We start from the raw sequence: 19,257 nt of genomic DNA, 5'->3' as shown, positions 1-19,257 counted from the left end.
TCCACAGTCCCTGAAAAGAAGAGACCTGTGGAGGCACCGAGAGACGTGGGACCAGACATCTTGGAAGACCCCTGAAGAGCTGACTGCGCAGCACCCGATGCACCCTCGATGCTGTGCTTTGGGGTTTGAGAAGCTTTGACACCGAGCAGCATCTGCATTGAGGATCAGCCCCCCAGCATCTCCACGATCTGCGTGGGGCCCTTTTGCACTTTGCCACTCAACGCGCCATCCCGGCCACTTGCCACGTGGCTAGCGGCCATCTTGGTGACGAAAACTATGACTTACACAGCTGGTCTGGGTGCTCCAGACTGTCCCTTGCTCCCCTGAAAAGGAGCACCCGCTCTGATCTTGCTGGTCCGAGTAAGAAGCTTGCATTGATTCCTGCGTGGCTTGCTTTAGCCAAGGCCTGTTTGCTCCAATCAAGTTACCGACACCGCCATCAGCGAGAGCCTTTGTGGGACAGCTTGTGACCAACGCCTGGACGTCCCTGACCTCTTCGTGTCCACGTGGCTGCAGAGACAATCTTCACTTCATCACCTGTTTGCACCCGACATTGCCTGGTTCCATCCTGGTTTCACGGTAGTCACTGGCTAGTGACTTTGAACATTGTCCCCTCTGCTTTCAGGTCTTCACCTCTTCAGATCCACCCTTGGATCCACCGGAACTCTCCTCAACGACCCGCCTGCAGCATCTTCAGCTCCAAGCACCAGCGACCTGCGTGATGAAACCCGACACTACTTCGCACCTGTGCACCCGCTTCCTGTGGGTGAGGTAACTCAGCAACGCCGGTGTTCCCACACTGGTATACACCTCTAGTGCCTGTGTCTAAAGTTTTATCCTTGTAGGTCCATCGGAAGGTTCCTTAAACACTAACTTTGTAACTTTTACGCACCATTGACTTAACATTGGTGCATGCGTGCACTTTAAGCACTGCACCCGAGTCCCGCAGGCCTTTCCTGACTTCATCACTGCTAGTCCAGAACAGCTCCAGCGATTCCCCAGGCCCTAGGCCTCTTTCCTTTCCCCATAGTGGTTCTTATACCACTATTTTAGTATATGGTTTAGGTGGCCCCTAGGGCTCATCCATATTGTGCAACTTTTGTATATTTAAACTGTGTTTTGTTTTAACGCATTTGCTTCTGTGCTCATAAAGAGTATAGGGGATATTTGTAGAAATAAATCTATATATATTTTCAATATATATCTGTGTGGTGTCCTTTCATTTGGTATTCAAGGGGATTGTGTATGGTAAAACAGCTTGCTTCACATGCCTTTACAGAGTTTAGCCTAAGACTGCTTAGTCCATGCTACCCCTAGGATAGCTTGTCTATAAGGTTGACTTACAACCATCACCATAAGGGTTGCTTGGCATGGTACAAGGTGATCACTAGAACTAGTGAGCATCATATACCAGGCCAACTTCTCACAGAGTAGAGTATTCATTGTATGGTATTTTGATATTTGCACTTTCAGCACAGAGTCTCTTAGTACATTTTTCGTGGACAGTGTCCTCACTGTTTATCCAGATCTTGTTAATCTATTCATAACTTTTTGTGGCTTTAGATCTGGTGCATATCTTTTGTTCTGACAAATGCACAATCACAGGGATAGTGCATTTAAGATATTCTATAGCTTGTGTCAAAGGGAAATGTTTGATAAGCTGTTGTAAGCCATGATTATCATTTTGATGACTAAGGTTATGATTCACGATGGAATATTTGTGTTGAGCCAGCTTGGGACGGTGAACACATTTTTATATTTTCTATATGGAGAGCAGGTTTACCTATTGTAGGACCCCTGAAATTGACTGCAGAAATGAAACACATTACATAGCAGAAAAACTCTGGAAAGGAAGTTATAATATAAAATGAAACAAGGATCCGTAGCAATGCAAACCAGGTGCATCCAACATTAGTTTAGAGGGCCAGATCCACGCCATATTTTCAAGATAGCCACTAAAGATGCAACCAAGTTCCTTATATATTCATTGTATGAAAATGTATCTTTTGTTGAAATGCATAAGATCTGAAATGACCATACTAGACATGCACTGGACACCCCAGGTTTGGACGTTGCCAAGACTTCTCCCTCAGTAGGGGGTCCTACATCCAAGGGAAGTCTGGCCATTAGCTGTCAAAAGTGTAATTATAGACTAAGGGCCCGATTTAAAGTTTGACAGGCAAAGTTACTCGATCAGAATGACAGAGGACAGTCCATCTGCTTCTCTGAGGGACCTCTGCTTGCTAAACAGGAACAGGAGGTCAATCTTATGACCCTTGAAGTTCACATCTTGGTCCTCGGTACAAGAGAGAGCTCCAGATTTTCTTATGTGTCAGACAGCAGATTAAGTCCGCTTCTGAAAAATATAACTAGTAGAGGCACCAAAAAGTTACCATAAATAATTTTGTCATATTTCTTAAGAGTTCGTATCGTTTCACAGAAAGATATAAAGATAATAGTCTATCTAAAAAATGTTCTTTATTTGGATAACGTAATCCTGGGCAACACAACAAACAAACAGTCAAAGTGTTTTGCTCTTTCAAAAAGAGCTTTGTCCAGACTAAATTATATATATATTCACTGAAAAAAAAGTAGTTTTCACACATGTTATAGTTAGGAATTAGCATTTAAAAAACCTTACAAATTCACTGAAAAAACCATAGGTTTCACACATGTTATAGTTAGCTGGACATTTCACTCATACAAAACCTTTGAAATTTCCCCGTTATAGTTATGACATCATCCAGTGATTGTGTGTCTTTCTGAAAAATAAACATTTTTTATATATGTATATCTAAAGGTAGATGGAAAAATAAATGGGTAAATAAGTATGTAAATGGATTTTTTTTGTAAAAATGATTGCATAACTGACTTATTATGTGTATCTTAGGGAATACATGTATTAGCGAGTAATGTTTAAATATGTAAATATCTGTATTTGTGTCTCACTTTGTCTATAATTGGCTGCATGGGTTGGTGAGTAGCTACATAAGTGTCAATATGGGTTATTAGTTGGTTTCTTGAGTATCAGTATGAGTGTCTGTATAGTTCGGTGAGGGATATTACTTAGTTCATAGATGCATGAATGAGTGACGCACTGTTTGTATGTGTTTTGAAGACAACATGTGTGCAGGACTGTATGGGTGGATGAGTGTGTGTATGTGTGTGTTACTAAGTGAATGACTGCCTCAATAGTATCTTTATGAGTGACTACATATGTTTTAAAACTAGTATATGTGAGTATGTTAAGTATTGATGTATATAAGTGAGTATATGTGAGAGTGAGAGATTGGAAGAGTTCCTGTATAAATAAGTATGTGTTTCTATAAGTGATTGTTTAAGAGAGTAAGTATTTGTATGTATCTGTAAAAGTAAGTGTAGTAGTTTGTGTATAGCTGCATATGCAAGTAAATGGATGTTTGATTATTAATATTTGCATGTGTGAGTATGTGTGTGAGTAACTCTATGGATGAGTGTCGGTGTGTAACAGCATGAATAGGTGTATGAGTACATAGGATGAGTGATTACATGTATGAGTGACTATATACAAGTGTTGGTGAATGAGTGGATGTGTAAGTAGATGGTAGAATTACTGTATAGGTTGTTGTAAGTGGTATTGGTATCTCCATTTAAAAAAAAAATGTAGTTTCTATTTTTGGATGTGTGTATCAACGGTTATATTACACTGACAGCAGGTCTGCCACTCTGTAACAAGGATGATGTCATCAGTGATGTCATTTGAGATGTCATCAGTGATGTCAGATGTCATGAGTGATGTCACTGACCATGGCATGAGTGATGTAATATGTGACGTCATCAGCAGTGCATTGCGGGCAAACGAGTTATAGTTAGCTGAACTAACTATAACGGGGGCATTTCAAAGGTTTTGTATGAGTGAAATGTCCAGCTAACTATAACATGTGTGAAACCTATGTTTTTTTCAGTGAATTTCTAAGGCTTTTTAAATGCTAATTCCTAACTATAACGTGTGTGAAACCTATGTTTTTTTCAGTGAATTTCAAAGGTTTTTTAAATGCTTATTCCTAACTATAACGTGGCTGAAACCTATGTTTTTTTCAGTGAATTTGCATGGTTTTTTAAATGCTAATTCTTAACTATATCGTGTGAAACCTATGGTTTTTTCAGTGAATATATAAATATATATATATGCACTGGAAAACTAAACACCCACTTCCCTTACAAAGAAGTGGAAATTTTGCATGCCTGCAGCCTTTCTTATTTTTCACCTTATTCATCTTTCGCTTAATATACATATCATCCACACATACACACACCTACTTGCTGCCTTTCTTTGCTGGGGTTATCAATTATTCTTCTTTAATTCAAATTCAAAGTGCAGGCCCTTTATTCAGCCTTCTTGGTAACTACTACCCATGAATGGCAGTGGGTAATTTGCACACTTGCGTCCTTTCTTGCATCCTTTCTACCGTATACTGTGTGTGCTTTGTGCACTAGCTTGCTTCCTTAGATGTGGTACTTGTTTCTCTTGCTCCCATTGCGGAATCGAACACCCTATCTGTGTAATGAGCTGGGAATCCAAAGATCCACTTCACTGACAAGGCTGTGGGTAGTTTGCGTGTCTCCAGCCTTTCTTATTTGTCACCTTTTTCATCTTCCACTCAATCAACACATCATCCACACGTACACACAACTACTTGCTGCATTCCTTAGCTGTGATTATCAACTATTCTTCTATTTCATATTCCTATTCAAAGTGCTGGCCTTTATCAAGCCTTTTTATTGTAACAACTACCCCGGCCGAAGGCACAGTGAAATTTGCACACTTGCTCCCTTTATTGGCTGGGATTTTCAATTATTCTTCAATTTCATATTCTGATTAAAACTCAAAGCCCTTTATTGAGCCTTTTTGTTGTAACTACTGTTTCAGGGATTCTGCTCCTACGCAGAACTGTGCATAAAGACTTAGGACCTCAGTGAATTACGGTGTTCCCAAACCCCCTAACAGACTAACAATCAGTGACTCATTGATTCTTCGTCCTATAGCAAAAACACCAATGACTAGTCAACCCAGAACATGCGACTTAGATTACCTCAAGTAAGGTGGATAACAAGAGCTCTCTTTCGTTATAGTCTTACACCAGTCCAAAACAAGGAGTAAATAAAGACACATGCAAGTTTGAAATGTTTATTTCTAACGCCGTAATCTCATGCGCAGTACCTTAGATAATACAAGACAACATATTATCAGAAACAAGGTTGTCAGCATTGTTACTATTCCATAAAATACAAAGGGAGAAAGCATCTTATAATGTTAAAGGGAAACAGATTTAAAATATACCTAGATTTCACCCTCCCTACCTAGCAGGTTAGTTTATAACTACAGAAGGTCTCTGAGGATTACATGGGCGGACCCATACCTCTGGTACTCAGCAGTAGTGGATCACATTGAGTTCTGCACAAACTGTCAGGATACGAATGTTCTCCAACTTTGTGTAATCATGCCTGCACAGTGCATTATTAAACACGCCAGTATCAGAGGTGGCCACAGCTGCATATGTGTTATGGCTCGAACGTGCGAGGATCATTCCGAATACAGATACAGTGTCCAAGATAACCTTGATGTTCCATGCTCTCACTATACACACAAAACTAGCGAGGCAGTCTACCAATGAAGCATAACAAATTATTTTCATGTGAAGCAAAATGCTCAGCCTTCTCTAAACAATATCGCAAGTGCGTGTCGTGTGCAAAGCAGAGCAGGAAAGCAAAAATGGCGTTTAAGTTAAGCTTCTAATAAACCCATGCTAACTTAACACGGTGTGAGTGCAAGGATCAGCCCCACAGCACCCTTCCTTGATCAAAGCACGTGATATACACGTGGGCGAATTACGAACGCAGAGTCCAAGTCTGAAAAGCAGAGTCAAGTTCAAATTTGCAAAAAAAATTATTCGCTGTTTCATAGAAAGCAGTAACTAAATAATAAAGAATAGGTAGAAAGACTCTTATTACAACAGCATATAAGCACAGTATGTAGCAACAGCCTCCAAGAGGAAGTCATTGGTCTCATCTGAAAACATTTCAGCCATCCAATTCAATAGTACGAATGAACATACATGTTCCTCAATGACCGGAGCCTCTATTACCATCGGAGGAAAACTCGGGTCATCTTCAATGTAACTGTGTGCCAAGAAGTCATGTGCCGCTGCAAAAACATTACAACGTCCCATTATTCCATGTATCGCTGCTAAGGCCATAATCCCGACGCCAGAACAGAGCAAGTCATGAACCACTAAGGGGCTCATCAGCTGGTCATAATCCGCGTTGGGAGACACTGTACTGCAGAGACACAAATCCAGGGTCCAGTCGAAATCGCAGCTCAGGCAATGGAAGAAAGGTTGAACGCATGTGAAAAAGGAAAATCAAAACGATAATCCATGAACTGCACTCAATGTAGCCAGAGGCAGCGCTCCGTAATAACTAAGCATTTGGTTGCGGACCACCAACAGCTGAGAAATATTGTCCTGTCCTGCAGGATGTGCATCCATATTTAAGTAAACAAATTAATAAATGCACACCGGCAACTAATGCGAGTATTAAGGGGAATCCACCAAAGATGCTGGAAAAAATCGAATGGAAAAATGCCAAGAAGACACCGAGGCCTAGATGTATCAAGCCGTTTGCGAATCGCAAAGGCCGAAATTCGCAGAATTTCATCCTTTGCGAATCGCAAACGATCTATTTGCATGTTTTGGCATGCATCAAAAATTCGCAAAATAAGGAAGTGCAAAAATTTGCGATTCCTTATTTTGCCATAGCATTTAAGGAATAGCAATTTTGCGATTCCTTAAATGCTATGTATGTAGCATTTTTCAATTGCGAATTTTGGTTAAGAAATCGCAAATTACCACCAACTTGTTGTTGAAGTTAATTTGCGAATTCTTTAAAAAATGCACTATTTGCCATTTTTGAAGGTGGCATGTGACGCACACACATGCCCATAGAGCATGTATGTGCGCCATATGCACACACACATGTAAATTTCAGGGGTGCAGCAGGGTGTCTTTGAGACACCCCTGCACCCTTGAAATTATTCTCAATTTGTGAATTCGCAAAATGCGATTTGCAAATTGAGAAATATTTCGCAATCTTTCCTATGGGCCTCCTGGCCCATCGGAATGCATGGGAAATTATTCCTTATTTGCGAATTCGCAAAGTGCGAATTCGTAAATAAGGAAGACTAAGAAATCGCTAAAAAATAGCGATTTTTTACATACATTCCATTTTGCAAATTCTAAATAGCGATTCCTTAAAAATCGTTATTAAGAAATCGCAAAATGGAATTTTGATACATCTACCCCCAATATAGTTTGAAAAGAAGTCACAAGGCCAAAAGTAAAGTAACTCCGTAGTCAAGGACGCATTAAAGATAGTCTGAATTAACTCCCCAAAATGCAGGGGCACGTCTGTATTTAATAAAGCATGCACCTCTGTGCGGTTGTTTGGTACATGAAGGACAAATGTTTCTCTATCAGATGTAAGAGCAACCTCTTTTTGAGACAATAGCGCTGTTATGCGGCTCATTTGGTTGACTCTGCTTTCAAGGTCGGAATCGATGGACAGATAGAAACATCCAGCTTCCCATGCAGAGGAGTAAACACGACTTTTATAGCAAACCACACGCTCAGTTACCGTAATCATATAAGCGATGCCTGCTAACATCGCACAACAATCTGCATTATTTCAAAGTAAATAATTCCTTTTTGCCAGTAAACTCAACGTTGTTATGATAGCACGTGTCGGAGTGCCTTTCGAAACTCAGGCCAAATTAGGCGCATCTTGATTACAATAGCCATGCAATTGTATGTGTCTACAAATTAAGGAGTGATCTGGTGTTATTGTGCAATCCTCGCCATTCAGATAAACTTATTTTCCCTCCCTCAGGCACCTATATGTAAATGGTAATAACCAAGCTTCATGGAGATAAGCGCTGCCTAAAGATGCATATCTGCCTATATCATAGTATTTCAAGTAAACCTCAAACTTGAACAGGCTAAAAGGTAACATTATGATAGTGTGTATAAACCACACAGCTGAATCGGATCTCCAATGAGTGACCACTTGTAACCATTCTCATAGCGCGCCCTGTGCTCTGATTTGACAGTGAGAGAGTGATTGCACCATAGTTTGTACTGCTAATCATTCTCAGCATACGATACGAATACGCTTTCACGTTACGCGTCGCATCAAAGCTTCCGTGTGACATCATGTACAGTGCCCCATACGCGAAAGACGCAAATGTTTTTAGTTATTTAAAAACATATATTTATGTATTTAATGAACATACTAACAGAATACATTATATAGGGTAGTTATTAAAATAGTTTTTTTAAACTTTGAACAATCGTATATTACTTTTAAAAGCAATTACACAAATCACGGAGGAACGCCATGCGTACTTGCATTGTAAGAGCACCATAAGCACAGCGTAAGCGTACGCAAAGCCATGTGACTTTAAAAGAGGAGATTTGATTGGTTCATAACACTTCTTTTTCCAACTGTTGAAAGTTCCGTCCCATTTTAATCATTCTACTCTGACTTTCTAAGAAGAAGCATCTCATCTGAGAATCTTGTCAATAATAACAGCAATGGACTTATCTTCCAGCCATTCTTCAGAGGAATATTCCATTCCTGAAGAACCTCCAAAGCAGAGGAAAGAAGCTCTAATTTGGCAGTTTTTTACTTTTCCAGAAGGGCAAAAAAAGGTTAATGCTTCAAAAGTAACCTGTAAAATTTGCCAAATAACTCAAGGGGTGATCCATCTTAAAAATACTCCTTTGGCACAGCAAATATGGAGCGACACGTGAAGAACTTGCACCCCAACAACTTTGCTCGAGCTGCAACACGGAGGTTGCGAGACAACCCACCTGCTACTGCACCAAGCACATCAACTGCTGCAGCAGCATTTTCAGCAAGCAAGCCCCCCATTTTAGAAATAAATTGCCCCCGGGATTTGGCCCCCCAGGAGCTAATTAAGAATAAAACGGACTTCTAGTTTTTTTTTCCTTTTCCGCCGCGTACGAGTACCATACGCGTACCCCGCGTTTTTTTTATTTAAAAAAAAAAAGATTCATGTGGGACCCCCTGAGCAGACCTAGAGGGTCAACATGTTTCTACCCTGCCCCCTTTCCTTATTTTTCAACTTTCTTTTACAGTTTTCTTGTGACTCGGTGCTGCCGAGGCACAAGATGGCTGCCAACACTTCCTGGTTTGGAGTGTTGACAGACAGTTGACATCCAATCAGCATGCAGCTCGTGCTTGTAATTGTACAGATTTCCATACGCATGCAGTACTTCGTCTCTAGATATTGCTATGATTTTCTCAGGAACTACTGAACGGATTTACACCAAAAAGCACAATCTGCGAACCGAACTCTACCTCTCTGCCAAATTTGGTGTAATTCCGTTCAGCCGTTTGGGCTGTAGCCCTGGCTAAAGGTCCCTATGGAAAATTGCATGGGGAAAACACGTTTTGGGACCCCCCTTTTTTTTTCGGCCCCCACTTAACGAATCACCCCCAAACTTTCAGGGAAGGAGCGTAACAGAGCAGGCCATTTTCTTAGAGAAATTAGCGAAGATTCATCCACCAGCGCTAAAGTTATTGCAAATAGAATGTTGTGGATTTCCTATGGAAAGTAGGTCCTAACTATAACTACCAACTGGCGACCGGCAGCAGGTTATATATATATATATATATATATATATATATATATATATATATATATATATATATATATATATATATATATATATATATGTATATATATATATATATATATATATATATATATCAATCCAAAAGCAGGTAAGCCCCAATTGGAACGAAGCCACAGGAAGCTGAGTAGCACGAAACTTTTTATTGACAACTTGCAAGCAGGCGACAAACTAAGTAACAGGCATCAAAAGGATTCTTTTCGCCAAACGCGTTTCAGGAGCATCCATCTCCCTTCTTCAGTGGCTGAGTTCGAAGAGAAACAAGCACGATTCACTGCGCACAATGTCAATTTGAATTTCAATCACCTGCCGAAAAGGGCGTGGTTATTTGCAAAGATTTCTGGACATTGTAGTGCGCTTTGTTATTCCCCATGTGGGCTGCTTTTCGTTCCTTCAAAATAAAACATAAAGTCTTGCCCAAGTGGGTAGAGGCTCTGTCCCCGCTGTAGCCTGCCCCGCTTTTCAGATGTCACAACGTGCAACAAGCTGGATCCACCCTGCATGTGGCACCATCACTTGTCTTCCTTCCATACACACCAGCTCCATCATGGTGCCGGCGCGGACCCGCTTCAACGCGGTGGGCCTCATTCCGCGACTGGGCGAACAGCCGCAAACATCAATCCAAAAGCAGGTAAGCCCCAATTGGAACGAAGCCACAGGAAGCTGAGTAGCACAAAACTTTTTATTGACAACTTGCAAGCAGGCGACAAACTAAGTAACAGGCATCAAAAGGATTCTTTTCGCCAAACCCGTTTCAGGAGCATCAATCTCCCTTCTTCAGTGGCTGAGTTCGAAGAGAAACAAGCACGATTCACTGCGCACAATGTCAATTTGAATTTCAATCACCTGCCGAAAAGGGCGTGGTTATTTGCAAAGATTTCTGGACATTGTAGTGCGCTTTGTTATTCCCCATGTGGGCTGCTTTTCGTTCCTCCAAAATAAAACATAAAGTCTTGCCCAAGTGGGTAGAGGCTCTGTCCCCGCTGTAGCCTGCCCCGCTTTTCAGGTGTCACAACGTGCAACAAGCTGGCTCCAACCTGCATGTGGCACCATCACTTGTCTTCCTTCCATACACACCAGCTCCATCATGGTGCCGGCGCGGACCCGCTTCAACGCGGTGGGCCACATTCCGCGACTGGGCGAACAGCCGCAAACATCAATCCAAAAGCGCCCGAAACATGTTGAGCTGCATTTACCGTTGGATGGCCGTTTGTCAAGTCTGTTGGGGCCCTCGCTGAAATGACGTTTAACTCTGGGTGGCCACCTCACCTTGGGCAACCTGTTTTGAAATGTTTTAGCGGCCAGGCTTGGTCGCGAGGATGGCCCGCCGCAGAGATGCGGATCCTGTTACCTGGGAAAACACCGGGTGTCGTAAGGAGCAGAATTTGTCTACACGAGGGGTTGCAGAATCCGACAGACTTACCTTCCTGCTTTCCTCGGACCCACTGGGGATTTTAATTATGATATTATGAACTTGGCGCAACCCACTGAGGCAACACAGATTGGAGCTGAACTGCAAGTACCAGAAGGCACTCTGTTGCCGAAGCCGAGTTAGGCTTAAAGACACGCCCATGTAGGCGGACTTGATTAAATAAATGCAGGTGTTCTAACTCCAAGCGGCCATGTTCATTATTTCTGGAGGCTCGTGATCAAGGGCGTCGGCCCGAAACATGTTGAGCTGCATTTACCGTTGGATGGCCGTTTGTCAAGTCTGTTGGGGCCCTCGCTGAAATGACGTTTAACTCTGGGTGGCCACCTCACCTTGGGCAACCTGTTTTGAAATGTTTTAGCGGCCAGGCTTGGTCGCGAGGATGGCCCGCCGCAGAGATGCGGATCCTGTTACTTGGGAAAACACCGGGTGTCGTAAGGAGCAGAATTTGTCTACACGAGGGGTTGCAGAATCCGACAGACTTACCTTCCTGCTTTCCTCGGACCCACTGGGGATTTTAATTATGATATTATGAACTTGGCGCAACCCACTGAGGCAACACAGATTGGAGCTGAACTGCAAGTACCAGAAGGCACTCTGTTGCCGAAGCCGAGTTATGCTTAAAGACACGCCCATGTAGGCGGACTTGATTAAATAAATGCAGGTGTTCTAACTCCAAGCGGCCATGTTCATTATTTCTGGAGGCTCGTGATCAAGGGCGTCGGCCCGAAACATGTTGAGCTGCATTTACCGTTGGATGGCCGTTTGTCAAGTCTGTTGGGGCCCTCACTGAAATGACGTTTAACTCTGGGTGGCCACCTCACCTTGGGCAACCTGTTTTGAAATGTTTTAGCGGCCAGGCTTGGTCGCGAGGATGGCCCGCCGCAGAGATGCGGATCCTGTTACCTGGGAAAACACCGGGTGTCGCAAGGAGCTGAATTTGTCTACTCGAGGGGTTGCAGAATCCGACAGACTTACCTTCCTGCTTTCCTCGGACCCACTGCGGATTTTAATTATGATATTATGAACTTGGCGCAACCCACTGAGGCAACACAGATTGGAGCTGAACTGCAAGTACCAGAAGGCACTCTGTTGCCGAAGCCGAGTTAGGCTTAAAGACACGCCCATGTAGGCGGACTTGATTAAATAAATGCAGGTGTTCTAACTCCAAGCGGCCATGTTCATTATTTCTGGAGGCTCGTGATCAAGGGCGTCGGCCCGAAACATGTTGAGCTGCATTTACCGTTGGATGGCCGTTTGTCAAGTCTATTGGGGCCCTCACTGAAATGACGTTTAACTCTGGGTGGCCACCTCACCTTGGGCAACCTGTTTTGAAATATATATATATATATATATATATATATATACACTGACGAAGGCGGCAATGCCGAAACGCGTTTGTGGATTGATTTGCTGAAGGTTTTTGTTTAATAAAAACGTGACGAACCTACGCCGTATTGACTTGGAGTGCTCTCATTTGGAAAAACCCTGAATTGGGGGTTTTATCGTTGGTAAATATATATATATATATATATATATATATATATATATATATATATATATACATACCACAACAATCCAGGCATTAAAAATGTGCATCAGCTGTACGTTGTCTCCTCGGAGTTTGCACTATTCAATCCTTTTCCGATCTTCCTCAGGTCCAGTAGTGTTCTGAGGAGGGTACTGGGGATGTCACCTTTACTCCGGACACCAGCTTGAGGTGCATATAAATCCTGGTTTTCCCTAAAGAATAGGGTAAAAGTTCCCAGGGGTTACCTTGTCCACTTTTGCAGCGTTTCTTGTGTGTCCTATTGCAAAGAATCGTACTGTGCTCTTCTCTGCCGCCTAAATTCAACATGATGAAAACCTTCATCCTTTGTGAAGAGCCTGTGTACACATTGTAGAAATGTGGCCAGGGAAATCATCAAAGCTTCCTCTGTTTTCACATCAAACCAGTTTCAGGGGCAGCTCTCTGCCAACTGGCATTGTAGCTTCCCTGGCTGCTGGAACAAAGAAGGAGCCTGGCCAGGTGTAATTTGATATCTGTCTGTAACAGGGGAGACCCCTCCAAAGTTAATTAAGTTCCTGTCCTGGTTATTGCCCAAATAGAATTCTGCTAGAAGAAAAGAAACACCTCCCTATACCGAGGCCTTTGTCTATGTTCTGGGAGCAGTTTTTATATCCCATTCAGGGCTTAAGCACCAAGAGGGCTGCAGCTGGAGGATAGTGCAATTAGCCTCCAGAGGATTTAGTCAGGGAATCTGGCTTCACCAGTATATTGGGATTTTATTAATTAAAAAGAGTCAAGAATTAACTTTCTAGGTGTTTCGTAGCCAAAGATGGCATTATTTAATTTAATATTGCACCCTAGTTGTTTTTTATGGAACGGTCAGCATTGCTTCAATGAAATAGCGTTTAGTTTAGGTGCTAGTCCCTGTAAAGACATGTTTAACATTACATTTCAACTTGTCCTATTTTAAAATACAATGCACCTGCAGGACAGGTGTAGCAGGTCGCCATGATTTCCTTCTGCAGGGTGTTCCATTGATAGGATATCCTTTAAGAGCAAATTGTTACCTCCAAAGGGCAGGCCACATTACATTTTGTTTTGCCACTGCAAGCCCTAGTAAAGCTGAGAAATGTCATCTGCCTGACTTCACCCATTTTGTAGGAAAAGCATTAACCGTGTCCTGTCACTTAAAAGAATCCTCAAGTAAATACATTTTACCTTGCCAGTCAAAGCAATCGTGTGTTTAGGTAAACCATCACGTGTTTCGACCCCCGCAACATACAGTAATCATTGACATCACCTGAAGCAGTGTCCCAAGTGCCGACAAAGCTAATTGACACCTGTGGTGTGTGAAGTTGTAAAGTTTTTCTTTACAATGCTTGTTGAGGTCTATGGAAGCTTTACAGCTTTGCTAAGGTTGCAGAGGTTTAAGCTTTGCTGTACTGGTATGAAAATCATCATTTATGGAACTGGTATCATTTTTTAACAAAAGCTAAATTCACTTTATAAAAAACAGGACTCTTCTCCTGCACAATACCACAGTGCCTAAAGATGCTCAATTTGTAGATACAATTCTACATTCATTTGCCTTTGAGCACAACAGCTTCCCAAAAAATGATCTTGTCTAGTAAATGGCTACATACGCTTCCATTAAAGTTAAAATTGTGTTAAAAGCAGTGAAAATGAGCCCAGAAAGTTCAGAAAAGCTTTGTAGGTAAACTTACCACATTGCTGAAGGCGGAAAATACGGTTCGTCACAAAATCTTTGCCTATTCTATGCCATGCTGTACCACGGGCATTCTCCCGGTACTGTTTCCAGATACCATTTAACATGTTGCAGTGTTTATTTGATTTTAAACACTCTTATTAAAATAATAATCAACTAATAATGTTGTTTTCACGAAAACTCTTGGTAGATCTTTGTGTGGGTAGATTTCAATGGTGAGCCAATTTACTAAATGGAAATATATTGAAATATACCCTCTTAGTGACCACATGAGCTGGGCAGCTTACTGAAAGCACTGAGTTAAATTTTGTTATGATTGATGTCTTGGGCAAGGGGAGATGGTTCAATAAAATATAGGTATTGAGAAAGAAAGCTCATATTTACCAAGATCTTTTATTATAGACCCCATGTAGCCAACAAAAAAAACATACATCCATTCTGAGTGAGTAGCAGGCATTTTGATATGTGGAATTTATCTGGGTAACACTCATATCCTTCTTCAACTCCAACAAGTTGCATATGGTTATAATATGGATCACAAAACAGAATGGGTTCTTTGGATACCTCATGAAAAATGATCTCACGCTAACTCATTGTATGCATACATCTGTAGGTTACCACCTTTTTACTTTACCTTGCACTTTGTTTTAGAACGGAAACTCCGGTGATTTATAAGTCAGTGGCAAGTTATATCCTGGCTGCCTGGACTGTAAGGTGAAAGCATTTGAAAACTCTCCCCCATGCTTATGACCAACTATGCTGGTGATTCTATATAACTGTTAATGTGTCTAATTTTTTTAATTTTGTCATGATGAAGCACTGCTAACTTAAGTTTAGGGTGACTGTTCCACTGACCATAAGAGTGCGTAATTAGCTCAGTGTGTTCCACCTCCTAATCAATGGAAATATATCTTACTTTTTAGCTTAATGCCTAATATGAAGTAGAATATGTACTGCAAAGTTAATTTACGGAAATTACCGATTTTAAATGGATGAAAGTGCTGCTCTTTGATTTTTTTTTTTAAATATATGCGTACTTATCATTGTACTGTTAATTATGTTATGTTATGGCATATACATGATTATAATAATAAATACAAAAACGATTGTACCTATGGGTATCATCCAAGACTCCCTCCACCTCATTTTCAAAAGTGGAGGTTAGCTTTAATTCGCAGCTGAGCTTCCATGCTTCCCAAACTACAGGACCCTCAGCTGAAAATAGATTTTAATAGGTTCAGCTCAATCTTATTTTTGGTAGCTCTTTGAAAGCAGAGGATGGTATGTTTAAGAAACCAAACAACAATATAGTGTAAAACTGAGACCATACACTAGTCACGACAAAATTAAATAAAATATAGCATTTTAATATGATAATTTTAAAAATCTTTAAAAGCTTTAAGTCCTGTGAGGGATCGGATATGCATTGTAAGGTCGTTCCAGGAGGTCAAAGCTAATACCGAGAACCTGCGATCTCTGAACCTTGATTTACAAAATATTAGCACCACCAGTAGATGGGCTGTGGAAGAACGGAGTTCCCTCATAGGGGTATATCTCTCCACTCTACTAATCAAGATATCCCATGCAGAGCGTTGAAGCCAAAGCAGCACGTTTAAGATGAATATGCTGCTTCATTGATAACCAATGGAGCTGTTTGAGAAGGTTTAGGGCGTGTGATCTGCGTGTGGCTTTGAACAACAACCTAGCTGCTGTATTCTGAAGCATTTGTAATGTCGCAATTTGGGAGGCCAAGATAAATGTTATTGTCATAGTCTGATCTAGCCCCGATGACAGCTGCCATTTTAGTCCTCATCTTTTCAACACAAAGAAATGGTTTCACAATGGTCCATAGAGTAACAATACATTAAGGGACCACATAATTGATTTGCGATCTTAATGAAAGCTGTTGCTCAACTACCGTTCCTCTACTTCTTGCTACTGACTTGGATACTGGTAACGGTCCCATTTGACTGTACCAACAAAGATTGGATCAGGAAGCAGAGTTGCTACTAAAAATAACTATTTCGGTTTTCTCCGCATTCAACTTTAGATAATTACTCCTCATCCAGCTACTGATAGAGCGCATCATGTCTGGAAATAGAGACTGAAATACAGCTCGGAAATCAAGGCATAGTAAGACCTAAGAGTCATCAGCATTATTACAGATCCGATACTCTCTATTAGTGAGTTCCTTTATCAGGGGTTGGATGTAAATGCTGAAGAAATGTGATAAGAGGGCAGAACCTTGTGAACCTCACAATCAGCTTTAACCCCTGTCGTTACTCAGAAACAAGGTCATCGATTTATATACCAAACAAGGTCATCGCTTTATGTGAAAATTCTTTTTAAATACATGAATGTGTGAATATAAATGGTATTATAAAGTAGGAGATCCTTAATGAGGGAAGCATATTCAATAACAATGTGATATATTTTATCTTTGAAGGTACACATCCTAATTGTGTCTACTACAGGCAAGTATTGCCATATTCTTAGTCCTACCATGTGTTCCAGTAAACTAGGAGAGACCAGCAGGGCCGGACTGGCTACCGGGCAGTTGTGTGTGCTGCCGAGCAGGGGGATGATTTCTCCGTGGTATGGGCGTATTTCGTTGATGGGGACCTGCGTGCGCTTTGGAAAAAAAAAAGCAAAACGAATTTCGTTTTGCACACACAGGTCCCCATCAACAAAAGCATCCCCCTGCTCGGCAGCACACACAACTGCCCGGTAGCCAGTCCGGCCCTGGAGACCAGGGCTTTACTAATGGATCTGATCCTGAAGAAGGTCAGTGACCTGTCAGGGCATTTGGCACCGGCTGAAACATGTCAATACAAACAGACAAGGTAATGGAGATGTAGCTTCTCTGATATATCAACAACCCAATGGGTTTTCCTGTAGGTTTTTCCTCCTTTACTGTCTTTATTTTCCATACTCCCAGTTCCCTACTAGGATAAAAGTTCCCCCCCCTTTTTTGTCCTTTTTGTTTGGTGAGTTCTATAGTTTAGTTGGGAGAGCGAGTGAAGGCTTACTCTATAGTCCCTCCAAGTGTTTAGTATAAAAGAAGGACCTCAGACACCAACTCTTCAGTACACTTCTTGACTTGTGGATACTCTGCCAGGAAGAAGGACTGATGTGCTGCTACAAGAACTGCCACTCTGCTGGACTGCTGCTCTAAAGGAACTGCTGCCCCACTGTGCTAACCTGCTGCCTGCTGCCCTCTTGCCTGAAAGAAAAACCGGACCTGCAATTTCACCTTGAACCCAGGACCCCAGAGTGACTCAAAGGGCTTGTCTGCTAGCCTCCTGTTTTGATCCGCAGGGACATAAAAAGGCTCCCCAACAGCTCCTGGACCCATTTGCAGTTACTGTACCCAAAGGGGTGCCTCTCAGATTCTGTACCCTTGGTGAAGCTCATAGGCTCCTGAAATCAAGCTTTAGAGCTCTTTGTGTCTGCAAACAGTCCCGTTCCCAATGGACCCATGCCAAATTCCAGCGCGAGCAGCCAACAGCCTATCTCTTCAAACAGCAGCATCGATAGCCTGCGGTGGACCACCAACGTGAGGTTTCAGCCCGCCCATCCTCATCGCCTGGTCTGCTCTTCACACCATGCCAACTTCCAACCGCAACACTTTCCTTGCTTCAGCAGGAGTAATTTGGCACTGTATCCAACTCGAACTCTCTTGCAGTCAGCTTTAACAATGGCTTAACTTTTTACTATGACCCGGTCGATTGCGACCAGATAGTCACAGTTGGCGCTTTCTGCTTTTAGGTGCTATTTTACAGTTTATTCTATAAAAATTCATACATCCAATTCTACTGATTGAATTTTTGTTGTAATGGTCTCGCTTTATTTATTAAATTAAGGTTTGTTTTTCTAACCTGGCGTGGAATTTTGTGTCTGTGGTGTTTTCACTGTTTAACTGTTTGAAATATGGCACAAATACTTTACAGATTGTCTCTAAATTAAGGCTGACTGCTCTGTGCCAAGCTACCGGGGAAGTGTGAGCATGGGTTAATTTAGGGTTGCTTGTGCCTTATCCTGATTAGAATTGTGGTTTCTGCTTGACAGGTGTTCACACCTCAGTCAACCAGTAACTCAATTTCTAATAGTAAGGCAATAGAGAGATGCAATGGTAGTTATTTTATATCTCGGTGTCATCACCAAGCTATTTTTAATAGTGGTAGCACAATTGCTTTGTTAAAGTCATCAGGAACTATTTCCACCTTCAAGGAGGAATTTAATAAAAACATTCCGGGACCGATTACGATGTCGGGCAGAATTGCTTCCATCATACACCGTCTCGTAAACGGGACCAACTGACCTCCCCTCGGTGGTCCCAACCGCCTAATTTGGATGCATTCCTAAATTTCCCTATGGGAGCCTGTGTTACGGCCATAAACTGTTGGTAGCACATGCTTTCATAGGGAAATGGGAGGTGTGGTTAATCCATGCACCCTGAGGCAGGCTCCTTGAAGGGCCTGCCACAGGGTGCAGGGATTAACAGTGGGTACCATAGGTGCCCCCTCCGCCTCTAACCAGAGGCCGTGCACACAAGGGGGCCATGCTAGGGGTCCCCGAACACACTTTCTGACAGGGTTTCTGTGTCGGAAAGGCTGGCATGACAAGCCTGCCGGAAACTGTGCTTCGTAATCCCAAGGGTGGGAAGACCAGCCTTCTGATAGTACTGACCCACCTCCAACTGGCTGATGGGCGGCTTGAGCCTGTTGGAAGCCAGTCGGAATGACCGGCATGAAACGAACGATGGCAGTTGGAAAACCCCTGACCAAAGCTCAGTGGCTTTCCAACTGCCATCATAATAAGCCCCTAATTTGTTTTACTA

At 42.1% G+C, this 19,257-nt stretch overlaps 1 protein-coding gene across 3 annotated transcripts in view; it reads left to right on the top strand.

Moving 5' to 3' along the window:
* Positions 1–19,257, top strand: part of NPY1R (neuropeptide Y receptor Y1) — a 226,269-nt gene that overhangs the window by 23,601 nt on the left and 183,411 nt on the right. The window contains exon 2 of one of the 3 annotated variants that reach the window (XM_078677009.1): positions 15,069–15,131. The exons of the other annotated variants lie outside the window; for them this stretch is intronic. The gene's annotated coding sequence lies outside the window, so the exon portion shown is untranslated. The remainder of the gene's footprint in view (positions 1–15,068; positions 15,132–19,257) is intronic. 3 annotated transcript variants of the gene reach the window in all.

Source organism: Lissotriton helveticus, chromosome 2_1 (assembly GCF_964261635.1).
Source record: "Lissotriton helveticus chromosome 2_1, aLisHel1.1, whole genome shotgun sequence".
NCBI classification, from domain to species: domain Eukaryota; kingdom Metazoa; phylum Chordata; class Amphibia; order Caudata; family Salamandridae; genus Lissotriton; species Lissotriton helveticus.
The sequence above is the reverse complement of the archived record's forward strand: the minus strand, read 5'-3'. Positions and strand labels throughout refer to the sequence as shown.